We start from the raw sequence: 12727 nt of genomic DNA on the forward strand, positions 1-12727 counted from the left end.
GATCCACCCTCGAAAGATGGATGCAATTTTTCCCCTTAGTTATGAAAAATTTGCTAAGGCTTCCTAGTTAGTAGTCTCAGGTAGTATAGTATATTTCATATTATATGTCTTAAATCCTTTGGGAAAATAGTGTATAGCATAGGTATAAAGAGCTACCGTATTTTTGCAGGTATTTCATTGTGATGGAAAGGAAATTACCATTAATGGAAAGACCACTGTATGTGAAACACTATTGGGTTAGGTCCTTTCATTTATTCATTACACGTTTACTGAACACCTATGTGACACACACTTTCACTTAACGCATTTGCTAGACCTCGCCTTCCAGCTTTTCCATCCCTGAGACACTTGGACTGTCCCTGGGGACTTAGTGACCATGGCCCACAACTCCATCCAAGCAACTTTATGTTTACAGATAATCGGAGCATTCAATCACCTACAAAGAATCACCTCGCGAGAAAGTTCAGACCTCTCGTTTTGTTTCTGTAAGATTGGGCTTTTAACTGTGTATGTGTATATATAATGTGCTTTAGAACTGTGTCTATTCTTCTCTTACCAGAGGCGTGGCTTCGGAGAACGTTAAACTTTTAATCAGAATTTGAGATTCAAATCCGTTTTCTAGTCTGCCTTTAAATCTCCAACCTGAAGAGGAAGAGGCTTAGCTAAGGCGTTAAGAGCAGCCCTGCTTCCTTCACAGCAAGACCCAGGATGCGAGTAACACCAGGGTGACAGAACTAAGCCCGAGAAATGCAGGGTGCAGGGGACAGGCGGACAAGCTCGCCCCAGCTCAGTGTAGCCTGGACACTACCCAGACCGTCCATCCAAAACGTCCTCCTCGGCCCTCCTTCGCCCTCCCGCGCAGCCCTCACAGGCTAGGATGAGGCTGGGAAATAGCAAATAGTCAAGGGCACGCGCGCGCGCGCGCCGCGCAGCCCCGCCCCTGCGTGACGTCAGAGACGCGACGCGTCGCAACGCAGTGCAAATTGGGAAAGAGGGATGAGCTGAGCTGACTTCCGTCGGGATAGAGATTTTTCTTCGGGTTGGTGGGAGATGGGCCTTTGGCGAGGAGGCCGGCATTAGCGCGCCCGGCGCCAAGGTGAGTGCGGGACTGGGTCCTGGCCTTTGTTCGTCGGGAATCCGTCCTCAGTGAACCCCTTTCCTTCCACCAGCTGCTGGTCACCCGGGAGACAAGCCGTGTCCTCGGAGGGGGTGGGACCACCCCGAACATAGAATCGGCTTTTGGAGGAAGGGACCTACCGCGAGTCTTTCCCGCTACCCACCTAGGGTTGCCCAGCGAATTCCGTGTGGGCTCCGGTTTTTCCGGTCTTAGAAGGTGGCCTTGACCATTCTTCCACCTTCTTGGACACTCAGACCGACTTTGACCTCTTTCCTCTTGCCTCCGTTTTCAGATTTTCTGCCCGTCGACCTACATTCCCAGACCTTAATACAACCTCTCAGAGTGTTTTCCAATCCCTCCTCTGATCCAGTCAAACTTGCTTGTAGTGAAGTCCAGGTATGAGTTTAAAGACCCTGCGAGCGCATCAGAGTTAAAACTGTGACTTCCCCAAATAAAAGCTTGTCTTTCCTAAAACGTGGCCTTTCTCCTAGAGTTGTGGGACAAGTTAATTTCACCTCGGAAATTATCAGAACCCTGAATTTGTACTTAAAGCTGCAGACCACACTTCTCGGTTTATTTCTTGCCTCCAGTTCATTTTGTGACCTTGGAGCAAGTCCCTAATCACTAACAAAATATTTACCTGAAGACAGAGGTGTTGCAGAGTCTAAGGAATTTAATATTTGTTAACAGCCCTGAGGGTTTCAGCTGTAGGGGATGCCGAACTAAGGATTTTACTCTCTCTACGTCAGCAAGCATCCTATGTACTTTCTACTGCAGCCATGAAAAATGTCAGGTGATTTTTGTTGGGGAAGTGTTCCTCTTCTAGGCTTGCTCTGCGGCTTTGCTATGTAAGCAGATTTTGCATTTCAGCAGATTCTGTTTAAGATTCATTGTTGAATGTCTTTCATGATGGATTTAGATAGTTTCTCGTGATTCCAGAGTACTGGACCAGTCTGTCAGAAAGGTTCCATAGGTTGTGCTATGTCTTTAACATGTTGAAATGTGTAATCCTTTTCTTGTGACACATTAGGTGCATCTTTTAAATTAGATGGTAAGGACTCTATAATAGCAACAACTTGTCATTAATGATATAAATTTATATTAGTTGCACATAGGTATGCATTGTTTTTGAGAAAACAATGCGTGAGAAAAACAAAAATATTTTAAAGATGTCTTTCTAGAATTTAATTTTTAATATATTTACTTGAACTTTGTCAGTCATTATGGTCATTTGTTTATTAGCATGAACATAATGGGAAAGAACCAAAATGGCTTTTGTAAAGTAAGAGAGTCAGTACATCAGATTTTTTTCCCATAAAATGTCTAGCATTATATTTTATTATGAACATTTTCTACATAAAAATGTACTTATTTTGTAGAGATGAAAGGGAAAAAAGTGTCTATTAAATATGAAGTGTTTATAAAATTAGATATTATTGAGTCTTTTTTGTTTTAATCTTGGTCATTGTCCCAGTTGCCTATTGCTATATAACAGATCACTCTAAAACAAAGTGGCTTAAAACTACAATTCATTATCTCATGTTTCTGTGGGCTGACTGGACTCAGCTCGTTGGTTCTCGGTGAGGGTTTCATGTATTTGTAGTCAGATATCCAGCTAGGGTTGGAGTCATCTGAAAGCTCAGCTGGGCAGGACACCCGAGACGGCTCATTCCCATGGATGGCAATTGATGTTGGCTGGGAGTTCAACTGGAGTGCCTACAACATAGCCTCTTCATGTGTCTTGGACAGATCGTAACATGGAGGCTGAGTTCCAAGACAAGTGTTTGAAGGGTCAGGAAGTGGAAGCTTTCTCTTAAAGTCTTTTAAAAGCCTGGACCCAGAAGTTGGCACAGCGTTACTTCCAACATTCTGTATTGGTTAGGGCAGTCAGAGCCCTCCCCCAACCAAATGATAGACTTTTTGAAGAGGAGAATGCCAAAGAACTTGTGGCCATCTTTAGCCTACCATAATTTTGTTGACTGATGTTTGGATATAATAGTAAATGCAGAATAAGTTACGCTTCTGATTTCTTTAGCCATTTCATGGCATGTTATAATTTTCGGAGCACTTTTTGTATATATTTTTTCATTGACACCTTTGAAAACTCTATAGAAGCAGATGAATTATTCCCATTTTGCAGATGATAATAAACTGAGCAGTGGCAGTGGTTGTGGTGGAGGATTTAAGGAATTTGCCCAGAGTTGTATGATAATAAGTGGAAAATGAGACTAAGACTTTTATAATACTTTTATAATATAAAATTTATTAGTAAATGATGAACTGTTATGTTAAACTTATTTGTAATAACATTTATAACCATACTAATTCAAGTAACACAGTACTCATGTACAGTGAATAAAGTTAGTGTTGAGATAGCTAAACGTTGCCTCTTCTAACACATTACAGTTTAGTCTTTCATAATACTAAATTCTCTGAAATGTACCAACAGTGATGTGAACCTGCATGTCTTTCTTGTTTTTTAAATTGAAGTATAGTTGATTTACAATGTTTCAGGAGTACAGTAAAGTGATTCAGTCATATATATATATATATACTTTTTCAGATTCTTTGGCATTATAGGATATTACAAGATGTAGAATATAGTTCCCTGTGCTATACCATAGGTCCTTGTTGTCCTCATTGTTTATCCATTTTATATGTAGTAGGGTGTATCTGTTAACCCCAGATTCCAAATTTATCCCTCCGTACCCCCTTTCCTTTTGGTAACCATAAATTTGTTTTCTGTGTCTGTGAGTCTATTTCTGTTTTGTAAATAAGTTCATTTGTATCATTTTAGATTCTACGTGTAATATCATATAACATTTGACCTGATGTCTTTGTAATGTAGTAAAATGAAATTATTATGCATTATAATACCAATTTCAAAACAAATTGAAAAGCTGTGGGTGTAGGAATCCTGGGGTTTTTAATTTCTTAATTACAAAATATTAAAAATTTAAATGATTTCTCATAATTTTGGTAGGTTGGGCGTTATATAACTTAAGATGTTGATTTCATGTAAAATAGATAACTAGTGGGAAGCAGCTGCATAGCACTGGGAGATCAGCTCAGTGCTTTGTGACCACCTAGAGGAGTGGGATAGGGAGGGTGAGAGGGAGGGGCAGGAGGGAGGGGATATGGGGATATATGTATACATATAACTGATTCACTTTGTTATACAGCAGAAACTAGCACTAGCTAGCATTGCAAGGCAATTATAATCCAATAAAGATGTTAAAAATAAATAAATAAATTTAAAAAAATAAAATTCTACCTTAAAAAAATGTTGATTTCAGCTGAAAATTAACTGTCATCTTCATAGTGTTTTATTGCTTCTAGTAACATGCTTATATCCATTCTTTATGCCTATGGTTCCCTGTCTTGATTGCACGCTAGAATTCACCTGAGGAGCTTTATAGAAATACCTATGTGCAAGTCTCACACTCAGAGATTCTGATTGAACCATTTAGGAATGGGTCCTGGGCATCAATATTTTTTTAAAGTTCTGTAGGTGATTTTAATATACAGCTAGGGTTGAGAACCATAGCTTTTTTTTGGGTACTTACTAAGTACAGTTGGGTTCCCAGCTCATCAATTTTGCATCTGCTAAAAAAAAAAATTAAAGAGATAAAGAGGAAGAGGAGATAAGAAATGGATCAAGGTTATATAGGTAGGTAGACACCTATTGTGTAAAACAGTTATCCTCGTGTTTTTTCTGGGAATGGTCCTTAATAAAACCAAAATATTTGGGCATGGTACGTTAGTGCCTGTAATATGGTACTTTGCTTTGTATTACCACTGTGTACTCATCTTTCATCCTAAGAGGTAGAAACTCCGTTAGGAGGTATATTCTTTGTATCCCCTACAGCCCCCAGTGCTACACTTTGAAAAGATGTAGGTATTCTAAATGTTTACCACATTGAAGCTGGTTTTTAATCACTCTTCAGAACTAGGGCTAGTTATTTTACTCTGTTTTTCTTTTTAGCATTGTAAGAACTTTGTAACTTTGGACTTCTCTTTTTCTTTGGTTTCCATGATATTGCACTTTCCTGGTTTTCCTTCATTCTTTGTTTCTTTCCTCCTTTAGGAACCACCCCCACCCCCCAAGTTCTGAGCCCTTCAGGTATCTTGTCAGCTGTAGAGAAACAAGATCTCATTTCCTTAGTGATTCATTCTCCTGATTTTAGTTACTAGTGTAAATGATGTTTATGTTTTTAAAACTATTACAAAAGTTTAAAAATATACATAAAAGTGAAGAGAATAGAATTATTTAAACTATATCCTAGATAGCATATTATTTCAATGTCAATACTTTGTTGTCTCCCAAAACACTGAGGATTATCGAAGTAACATTAACGCCTTAATAGTTGATTTAATATCTGGTCTTTCTGTAAACCTGATGTCTGATTACGTATTTACATCTCTATCAAGGCATCCTTCTTTAGATGTTATTCCTTTTGCATACACTCAACATGTTCAAATTTTTTTGTAAATCAGTGGTTCTTATTTGGGGGTAATTTTGACCCCCCCGCCCAGGGGACATTTGGCAATGTCTGGAAACAGTTTTGGTTGTCACAACTGGAGAAGGGTGGATACTACTGGCATCTAGTGGGTAGAGGCCAGGGATGCTGCTACACATCCTACAATGTGTAGGGCAACCCCACAACAAAGAATTATTCAGTCCAGCGTGTGAGTAGTGCCCAATTTGAGAAATGCTGCTGTAAACTGATCAGTTTTTTAAACTTTTTATTTTTGTTAACAGCACTGCCATTCTTCACATTTCTCAGGGTTGAAAGTGTGTGTGTGTATGTGTGTGTGTGTATACTCAAGAGAGAAAATACTGTTTCAGTCAAAGCACATTTCTACCTTTCTGTGTTCTTTTTTGCCATGGCCTGCTAGTTATTCTTTTCTAAAGTATCATTCCCTTGTTCCTGTTTCCTTCAAATCTGTCTTGCATATCCCCACTTTGACCTGCCCAGAGATACCATTTTCCCTTCAAGATCTGGCTTCTTATTGCCTGCTGAATTAAATATAAACATTTTTGGGTGGCTTCAAAAGTCCTCCATCATGTAATTCCATTTCCTTACCTAATAGAATTTATTATTGTTAGGCAACAGTTATTAAGGGTTGACTATAAGGACTACTAAGGTAGATGTTAGAGATCTAGCATGTTAGAGTTATGACTTATAAAGACATGTTAGTATAATCCCTTGATCTTATTTGATTATTTCCTAATAATCCCTATAGCATTCTTTATTTTTCTTATTACCTTCCCATACTGATTTCTCATTTTGTGTCTTTGTTCGTGTTGATTTCCTCTTCTGGCATGCCCTCCTTTCTCACTCTATTCATAGCTAACTCCTATCCTTAGGGCCGGTTTCTGTCTCTATCACAGCATCATGAAACTGCATGCTTATGAGGTATGAGTATCTTAAAGCCTAGTCATAATTGTCATTTGATCCAAATTCTGTACTAAAGGAATGCTATAGATAACAAATATTGATAGTATAGGATTTAGATCAAGAAATAAACTCCACGGCTTCCCTGGTGGCTCAGTGGTTAAGAACCTGCCTGCCAACGCAGGGGACACGGGTTTGAGCCCTGGTCCGGGAAGATCCCACATGCTGTGGAGCAACTAAGCCTGTGCGCCAGAACTACTGAGCCTGCGTTCTAGAGCCCACGAGCCACAACTACTGAAGCCTGCACGCCTAGAGCCCGTGCTCCGCAACAAGAGTAGCCACCGCAATAAGAAGCCCTTGCACCGCAACCAAGAGTAGCCCCCGCTTGCCGCAACTAGAGAAAGCCCGCGCGCAGCAACGAAGACCCAATGCAGCCAAAAATAAAATAAATAAATTTATATATTTTAAAAAAAGAAAGAAACTCCAAGAACTGGGACCATCAAGGATGGAAGAGGTGGAACTTAAGTTGGTTTTTGCAGGACGAGGGATCAGTACAAAAGAGTACACTCTGGGCTGGAAGAAGCTCTCCCCTCGCCCCAAGTTACCGTGAATTTTTCCCTCCTTTTGACTTCCCAGTGACTGGAGTCACGTATTAATGTACAGTGTAGGAATTAATTGTTGGCTTATTATTTAATGAGTATTAATTTGGTCTTGATAAACTAAGGTATTTGTGATCAGAAGCCCTGTGATACTCTATCTCCCTAGAGCAGTGTTACTCAAAGTAGCCAGTCTCTTATAGTCTTGCAGCTTGTGCTAGAATATAAATCAGTGCATTGCTTTCTTTGTAAAGAAAGTCTTGCTGCTATGAAAAATTTAGTGTGCTTAATAGGTTTACATTCTGTTATAAGCTTATTTTATCACAGGCTGGTAACCAACAGTTCCTCAACCAGCACTGGTCTGTGGACCACACTTGAGTAGCGTTGCTCTGCAGGAGTTTTACACTTTGAATTGTAACCTATAGACATTTCACATTTATACCCAGTGTTCTATATGTGCATACACAGGTACACAGCCAAAACTAAAGTTTCATGAAACAGTTTTAACCTTACTATGTGTGACATGCTCTGATATTTTCTCTTCAGGTTTTTTTTGTTTTTGTTTTTTTAATGGTGATTGTGACCTTCTAAAGGGATTTTAAAAAAACACTGCTATTGTCACTAGACTCATAGTAGATACTCAGAAAATACTAGAGGTTTTTTTTAGCAGTGATGAATTCTTAAAAGGGTTGAGCCTTAACTTTAGGATTGCTTTAAAGCAGATTATTTCATCAGTACTTACTTGTCTGTGGCATTTTAACTAGAATGAGTATAGAATGGATTATATGAAATTTAAGATAGTCAGATGATGTAGTGAATACTGTTGCTATCTGAAGGCCAGAGATGGGGTGAGATGAGATGATGGATGGCCAACAAGGACAAACTGCTTTCCTTTCAGTGTTGCCAGCAACCTTGGCAGTGGTTGGTGTGAGGCCCTAGTTAAGATATCAGGACCAGTTTGAATGACAACAAACTTCAATCTTTACTTTTTTGCTTTTTAGTCATCACTCTGTGGTTCAGGTCATCCAATCTCTACTCCTTTCTTTGGAAGGATCAGAAAAATGTCAGAGAGAGAGAGAGGGGTATATATGCCTTCCATTTTCTCCCTATTGTCAGCTCGTTTTCAGCACTGCCTGTATTTCATTTTTGGAGCATTGCTGTTTGATTAAGGTGTTGTTCTTAAATCTTTATCAGGTTTACACATCTTAAATTTTTTTTTAGGAGAACTTTTTCTTACATTACTTAGTTATTTTATTTTTTGTACTTACAATCCTTTTTGAAGTATAACATAGTTTTAGTGGGTTATATGTTGTATTTAGTTCTAGAGCTAAACAAATAGATTTTAAAATTATTTGAGTTCTGTAGTTATTGAACATTCCTGTATAAGTATCAGTGGGTTTGTTTTTACTGTTGCAGCCAAAATAAGGAAATTGTAAATCCATTCAGTCATTCTGGCCTTAAGTTATTTTATGCCAGTCTCTTTTGAAATTTCTTTAATGGCAAAATGCAGCAGAATGACTTATCAAAAATTTAATACATTAAAGTTTACATACATTTAAGTTGGATATGTATTCTTTGCTTTCTCATGTGATTAGGGAAAAATACCCTTTACCTTGTGCTTTGATTTCTGCAGAAGTATATGTGATTGTAGAGGCTAAAATAGCAATTAAGGCAATGCTGGAAGTATTTTTAACACCAGGCATCTTATTTGACAGCATAACGTATAATTTAATGAAGGAAAATGGAAACAACTGTGGTCCTTTCATGACATTATCAGAGCAAGTTCTTTATTTCAGCTGTTCTCAAAAGTCAAATAAGGACAGAAAAAGTAACTTTAAAAAAGCACAATCTTTTTCCTGGAAACCCTCATTAAAACTTTGTTGTATCATAATCTTATCCCTGTAGTTTCCATTGGTGTGTCTGATCGGTTGTCACTCAATCGGAGTCCTGTCATTCTACCTTTGCAGTGTCTCTAGTATCTGTCTGCCTCCTCCATTCCATCTCTACTGCCCTAGTTCTGACCTTCATCATCTTTCCTTAGGATCATTATTATGGGTAACTAATGTCTTCCTTATCTCCAGTCTTTTAAAGCCTAACCTTGTACTGTTAGTTTAGATCATATAACTCTGTTCTTAGAATCCTGCTCTGGTTCTCTGTTACCTTTAGAAAACAAAGTAAATGCTTTAATGTGACATTCACAGCCTTCCATTTATCTGTTCCTAGACTATTTTTCAGGCCTTACTGCCTAGCAAATCCTTGTTGATTCTGTATACTAGCTAGTTCCTAAAGATGTTCTTTACTTTTTTGACATTTTCCTCAAACTCTTTCTCATCTCTATCAAAAGCCTTCTCTCACCAAGACTCACAGAAATGCTATCTCTTCCATGATGCCTCACAAGATCCCTCTAGTCATACTTGATCTTGTTAATTTTTCTTACTGTGCATTATTTGTAACTCTTCATAGTTTGATATAATACATGTTGTATTAACACTGCTTACAACTTTCTCTTTCACATTAGCTTTTTAAACTTTGTGAGGAAATGGATCACATCTAATTTTTGAGTTCCTGGGAGCACAATGTCTTCTGTACAGTAGGATGCCTGTGAATGTTTGAATGGAATTTAACTTTGAAATAGCTAATGATTTATTATTTTAAGTTGCCTAGGTAGCATATATAGTTTTTATATTCTTTTGTCTTGTAAAGATCCAAGCTTTAAAGGTAATGATGAGAAAAAGATTTGACTGAGACATATTCTAGACCTTCATTTTAGAGGGTTCAAATAAATAGCTTTCTTTTCCCAACCAAGAAACCTAATTGTCATGAATCAACAAAATAGACTCTACCTGACTTTTTGAATATGTGTCCTGTGGTTAGACCACTAATACTTAAGATGCAGGTAAAGGATAGAGTAGGAAAAACAGATACTGTCAGACTGGTACAAGGTCACTCTGCCTAACTCTGGCATTAATCCTTATCTTAGTACATTTAGTGTTGCCAGTAAAAAATCATTGGGCTTTTTGGAAATTACATTTCAGGAGCTAGCCTATATCAGGGGAGCATATGTTGGCTTATTGTGGTTGAGTAAGCTTAAGATCCTAGCTGAGCTAGGTGGGGGCAGAAAAGTCAGGAATAACTCTTGTTACTATTATCTTACTGTCCTTTAGCCCTCCTTAATAGTCCAAGCTCCAACATCCCCTGCCCTCTGCCACCATGGTGTCTGTTGTGGCATCAATAAGGACTCAAGTTTCCTTAAGCACCTTCCTGAAAAGTTAGTTTCTTGGCCTTACTGTGCTTTCCCTTAGTCAAAAGTATTATTTCTCAACTGTTGCTTATGTTTCAGTAGAAATCATGTTCCTGAAGCACCACTCTATCCCATCATTTTCTTTTTCATTGCCAATTTTTTTTTTAAGTTATCTATAGTCTGCTTCCATTTCTTTATTCCTTAATGCTTGTACTCTTGCTTCCACTCACACCACTGTATGGAAGATGTGCTCAACGAGTTTATATATACTAGGCTCTTAAAATATTCCAGATCTGTTTTTTTCTGAATGAGTATTTAAAAACATATATATTTTATGTTTGCTTGTTTCAACCATAACTTCCTAACTTTTACATCTCTCTGGGTATTCTTTTCATATTTGTAGACAATTTATTCATATTTGCATTGTTATATAATTGCTTTCTTTAAAACTTTTTGATGAAATACATTAAGTATATTACATATTATTTTATGTTATAAAAGCCTGATAATAAAATGATCATCTGTACAAACTATTATATGTAAAATAAGCTACAAGGATATATTGTACAACAGGGAATATAGCCAATATTTTGTAATAAATGGAATATAACCTTTAAAAATTGTGAATCACTTGTGAATTGTGAATCACTATATTGTACACCTGCAACATATAATGTTGTACATCAGTTATACTTCAATAAATACATAAAACAAAACAGTCATCTCTGAGCATATGTGAACATACCACCCAACTTGAGAAATAAAACCTTACATATCGCTGAAGCTCTTTGTGTGTGCCTCCCTTATTGTATCTTCTACCTCTCCAGAAATAGAATTTTATATTTACCATTTCCTACCTTTATAAATTTATCTGATTTGTATCCTTAAGCAATATATTGCTCAGTTTAGTTTGTTTTAAAACTTCTTACAAATGGTGTCACGTGTCAACTTTTTCACTCAGCTTTAGGGGGATAAGCAGGGGTTGAGGAGGTGGTGAGCATGGGGGAGTAGGGAATGTTCTCTTGTTAAACTGTTTATTCTGGAAGGTCAGGGACCACTTCTTATGTATCCTTCGTGTCTTTAACATGTAACAATGGTTTTTTACAAGGTAAGACACTCAATACTGTTGTCTGTATAAGTATGAGGAAATCCAGGGGATCCCTATCATATTCTGTAATGGATGCTCTTAGCTGTTTTGGTGGTGCATTGTTGATGAATTATATACCTAATCAAGAAATGAGAAAGTATTAATATTTAATATAAAATGTGACAAGAATCAAAGCAAATTGGGGTGCTTTTGGAGTTTCACATAGGTGAACAGAAGCCTTTTCGCCCCTAAAGTTGTACCTTACTCAGCATTTTAGGATTCAATGTTCATTGATGTCCATTCGTCTAATAATAGTGAACTGATAGAATGAAGAGCATTAAGGTAGTGGAAATAAGTGACAGAAAAAAAATTGTAATCTCTCTTTTCTTTAAATTGGAAGTATAGATGATTTACAGTGTTGTGCCAGTCTCTGCTGTACAGCAGAGTGACTCAGTTTTACGCATACATACATTCTTTTTTTATATTCTTTTCCATTATCACAGGATATCACAGGTTTATCACAGGATATTGAATATAGTTCCCTGTGCTATACATTAGGACCTTGTTGTTATCCATTTAAAATATAATAGTTTGCATCTACCAGCCCCAAATTCCTAGTCCATCCCTCTCTCTCCCCCACTCCCCCTTGGCAACCACAAGTCTGTTCTCTATGTCTGTGAGTCTGTTTCTGTTTTGTTGATAGGTTCCTTTGTGCCATATTTTAGATTCCACATATAAGTGATATCCTATGGTATTTGTCTTTCTCTTTCTGACTTAGTTCACTTAGTATGATAATCTGTAGTTGCATTCATGTTGCTGCAAATGGCATCACTTTGTTCTTTTTTATGGCTGAGTATTCCGTTGTATATATGTTACCACATCTTTATGCATTCATCTGTCAATGGACATTTAGGTTGTTTCCATGTTTTGGCTCTTGTGAATAGTGCTACTATGAACATAGGGGTGTATGTTTGTTTTTGTATTATAGTTTTGACCGGGTATATTCCCAGGAGTGGGATTGCTGGATCATACGGTAATTCTATTTTTAGTTTTCTGAGGAACCGCCATACTGTTTTCCATAGTGGCTGTATCAAAAAATGTTGTAATCTCTTAAATGTATTAATGCAGCTCTTTATTCAAATTGTAAGACCTTGTATAAATTTACTTGGGTTCCTGAAGTTTTCATTTGGTGACACTTACGATCTTGTCAAGATTCCCATTTACTGTGCTCCGCTGATCTGCCCCATCTGTATGCATCCCTGCATAGGTAGGTACGTACACACACAC

At 37.6% G+C, this 12727-nt stretch overlaps 1 protein-coding gene across 3 annotated transcripts in view; it reads left to right on the forward strand.

Moving 5' to 3' along the window:
• The first annotated feature begins 989 nt into the window (after window positions 1-989).
• The window catches only part of USP8 (ubiquitin specific peptidase 8), a 59660-nt gene continuing 47922 nt past the window's right edge, over window positions 990-12727 (forward strand). The window contains exons 1-2 of one of the 3 annotated variants that reach the window (XM_060005228.1): window positions 1000-1096; window positions 1410-1513. The gene's annotated coding sequence lies outside the window, so the exon portion shown is untranslated. Of the gene's footprint in view, window positions 1097-1409; window positions 1514-12453; window positions 12474-12727 lie in introns of those variants that run through there. The other 2 variants (XM_060005230.1, XM_060005231.1) reach the window with 2 other exon arrangements.

Source organism: Delphinus delphis, chromosome 2, assembly GCF_949987515.2.
Source record: "Delphinus delphis chromosome 2, mDelDel1.2, whole genome shotgun sequence".
In the NCBI taxonomy this organism is placed as follows: Eukaryota; Metazoa; Chordata; class Mammalia; order Artiodactyla; family Delphinidae; genus Delphinus; species Delphinus delphis.